A 4,362-nucleotide genomic window follows, 5' to 3' on the forward strand; every position below is an offset into this window, starting at 1 on the left:
TCAACCAATGGGCAATAAGATTTGATGAATAAAAGCATCAGATATTTCCTGGAGGCATTCTCCGTGTTTCTTAGAAGTGGAGCCCTACACAGTTGATCCCCCATTATCTACATAGTGTTTATCAACCTGTTTCATAACCTACCCCCTAAGGAGCCGTTTCAGAATTTTTTTTTTCCTAATCAACACCCCCATGGGATTTTATAGCATACGTTTACCATATATCCGTTCATGTACTGTGACCCTTTGCAGGGCCACATGTCATTGCTATATCTAAGATTTTTTCACCTTCCAATAACCTTGGGGGCTATATTGCCCCCATTGAGAATGCACGGTCTACAGTAACAACTTCAAAAATCCACACTTTATTGGATTTTAGTTGGCCCCTGTCTCGTTCTTCCTGCTTCCATATCCTTGCTTCCTGATTCATCTCTCAAATGAAGTACCTGCACCTAAGTTCTATTCTTAGGTTCTGCTTTAGGGAACCTGAAATGAAATAGAGAGTTGTTGTTGTTGTTATTGTTGTTAGCTGCCATCAAGTTGGCCCCCAACTCACGACCACCCCATTAGAGAGTAGAACCGCTCCATAGGGTTTTCTTGGCTTATCTGCTTCTCTAGGTTTTCTACCACCAACTATCGATATAATTTTTCTATCATAGAATAAGTGTTTACATTCAAATCACTCTTTTTTCCTATTTTATGAATTCCTCTAAGAGAGACTGTTAGTGGTCTTATCCCCATCACGCGACAGAGATAAGTTTTGTAATATCTGCTGAGCAAGTCAATAAACATGTATCCTACACACATACTATCACCCACACAAATTTACACATATTTCACTTATATAACCCAAACACACTTATACAACCAGAAACAATAAAATGTGAGTGAAGTATAAAAGAGACAGTGTCTGTTGGACCAATCGATCAGTGCCCCCAGGAATGACCAACTAGGAAAATGAGGCATGCTCCCCTGGCTTGGCAATAGGTGAATTTGCAAAAATAAAATAAAATAAAAAGTTCTTATTCTTCCTACCTTGTGTTCAAGAAGCACTAAAGATTATAAGTTGGACAAATACTATACTTTCCATCTGAGACCAGGGTAATGTATGTTCATTTTGACGAAGATGATAGGGCAAGGTAGTGGTCTTACAGTAACAAAGCCTTTCAAATATCTGTCCTATCCATGGCATTGGCCCCATCTTGTTTTCTAGATCCAGAGATTTTGAAAATCAAAAGATTAGGTTTCCTGGTAGCCCCTGCCTGCTGCACTTGGTAAAAGTAAAAGGGAATAGAAAAACTGAGTCAGCTAAGGGCAGGGAGTATCTGGCAGGATTGTTGTTTGAAGGTGACATTATTGTGGGAAGCTATTAGCCTAGAGATTGGGGAGCATCTTACCTGTAGAATCTAATCCCTTGCAGGCAATCTTGAGCAGGATTTCTGTACTAAGAGTTCTATGTAAGGAGAGTTAAAAACAGGTTAAAAGGAAGAAAAGTAGTGCTGGAGAAGAATGGGCAATTCTCTACAAGTCCTGTAGAAGCCCCTGAAGAGACACAGCCCCACTGACACATTCCATACTCTCACCTGGTGGGCTGAGCTAGCTAAGCACAGAGCAGTGGATTGATGACGGGAGTCCATGGCTGAGTGCAAGATGGTGAAACTTTCGCAGCTTGAAGATCCAAATCCCACTAGGAAATTCTCACTGCATTTTTATCCCAAGGCGCTCAGAATGTTTCTCCACCCTAAACTTATACCAACCACTTACCTCAAGGACACAAATCAGAATCCTCCAAGGGCCTGAATAAATAGTTTTCCTAAGAGGAACTTATTAAAAATGAAGACCTAAGAGGTGATGTAAACAAGGAATACCCATGAGTTCTCACTTTGCAAGATATCCTTAAGCCTTTTATATTATAATTGTAGATATAGACTGAAATCTCTGGACTGTACCTGATTCAAGCTCTATTCAGAAAAGGAAAAATTCAAATGGGCATATACAATAAAAATATTATATAGTCCAATATGGATGGGTCAATTTTTTTCACACATCAGCTCAGATTCTCTCCTGCTTTTTTATTGCCTTTCTAAGAAACTAAGTTCTCATCAGTATTTCTTAAGAAAAATTGGATTATGGTATTGGTTATTTTTAGTTGTACTGATTAATGTGCAGACATTTAAAAGAAAATTGCATACTTACTTCTAAAAGCTAAATCAATTGTAAACTCTTGATTGTCCAAAATCTAGACCACCTCAGTAGGGTAGGAGTGTTTTTAGATATTGATCTTGTCTGCTCTTGGGGTAGCCAAGTGGGGCATGAGGTAACCAAGCCTTCTAAAAGTAAGAATAGTTTCCTTCATATACTGTAGTGACCACACACTCATATAATTTTTCACTTTCTCACCATTTTGTTTCAGGTCGCAGTTTATATTTGTGGTGTTCAGTGAATATACACATTTTATCATTTAGCCCTTGCAGATACCACATAGAGAGGTCCATGTGGAGTGCAACTGTGACCCCCATGAAGAGATAGCATCCAATGGCAGGCATGTGTGAGTGGAAAACCTTCAGATAAATTCTAGCCACTTTTTTTTTTCAAGATGTCCAAGCTGGACAACAAATGGAGGAGAAGCAAACTGTGCCCTCTAAACCCTACCCAAGTTGCAGATTAACAAGGTACTATATTTTGTTCACACTAAAAACCTTGAAAATAGAATATTTTAAATTAGTTAAAAGTCTCCCAATGAAGAGTTTCAGTGAGATTTGAACTATTCTTTTGATAATATTTTAAATATATATTATTACAATCATGGCTTATAGTTACAAAAGTAGCTAGCAAGAGTGATTAATATCAGTAAATATGAAAATTTACTAGCTGAATTTCAGCAAGAATATTTGCATAATTGCGTATGGATTTGAAAAATGAATATCATGGTTTTTGCAAACACAACATGCTTTGCATTTGAGCTGCTGAATCCTACTGAGTTATACAAATTACATAAATTATGCAAGTTATTAAATAACACTAGGATATAGCCTGGCTGTCTGTTGTCCCAGAGATAATGAAATCTGGCTATTGCAGGGTCACTCACTCTTCAGCAGAGTAAATTTAGGATCATCTCCACCCTCTACTGCATCTGAACTAATAAGCTTTTAACCATGATCATCAACATATTAATAAAAATTCAGTACTATCTATATATTTTTTAAGTTTGTGAATTATTACAGAACCACTTGTAACTCACAATCATATTATATTAGAACTGGAAGGGAATTTAGAAATCAACCAATTTAATCTCTTCTTGCTTTTATAAATGAGAATGTTGATTCCCAAGAGAAAGTGATAGCCCACAGTTACAAACTCAATGAAATCATTATGTCTCAAGGCACCTACCCAATGTCTCTTCTTCTTTGACAAATTGTTTGCTTTGAGTCCTCATCTTATTTGACTATCCTTTTGCATTTCTCACTATTTAACACTCCTTCTATCTAGGAACTTTTACTTTCTTATATTCATGACATCATTATGGCCAAATTCCCCTGTTAGATGTTGGATAATTCCTTATTAATTTCTTCATTCTATCTTAATTGCATCTGTAAAGTTGGTTTTAACCAGGATGTTTTAAACTGAATAAATAATACAATTTTAGAGAAAAGTTCTAAAAACACAATAAAACAGTAATGGAGCTAGAGAACAACTGGGAAGGACACTGCCTTCCAAAAGATGTTCAGGGGGCCCCTGGGGAGCTGACAACTGTGTGGACAATGTGCTGACAATGTTGACAAGGAGCTAGATGTGCCAAATCTGATAGACAGAGCATTCCAGGGAAAGGGAAGAGTCAGTGCAAAGCTTGGATGGTGGGATGAGTTTGCCATTTTTAAGGATGAAAAAGAAAGTTATTTTGGTTGAGTGTAATGGCTGTGGGGAAACAGGTTTTGGGTACATTCAGCATATAGAGTAAGTAAAGCTTGTGGGATATGGTTAGGAGTTTGGATTTTTATTCCAGGTGCCACTGGAGAATTTTAAGCAGGAGAATAACATGATTTGAGTTGCTTTTAAAGAAAAGCTCTCTGGACTGGTGGCTCCACCCATGCCACCTAGCCACCTGCGATAAAGGCTCATGAATAAGAGGTGCCCCCCAGTCCCTACAGCCAACAGCATTAGCTGCTCATAGTCCGGCTGCAAAACTCATCCACCTACACTCTGTAGGGAACAGGGACATGGCTTCCTCCTGGACACTCGAGGGAGGCAGTCAGCCCTATGCCTTGCTCAGAGTGTGTCCCCATGCTGCAGCCAGATGCCTGTGCCTACACCAGTCACCCACGCCTGTCTAGGACTGTAAGTGAGAGCCTACCCCACACACTTGGT

This window comes from Trichechus manatus, unplaced genomic scaffold (assembly GCF_000243295.1).
Source record: "Trichechus manatus latirostris isolate Lorelei unplaced genomic scaffold, TriManLat1.0 scaffold00232, whole genome shotgun sequence".
Taxonomy (NCBI): domain Eukaryota; kingdom Metazoa; phylum Chordata; class Mammalia; order Sirenia; family Trichechidae; genus Trichechus; species Trichechus manatus.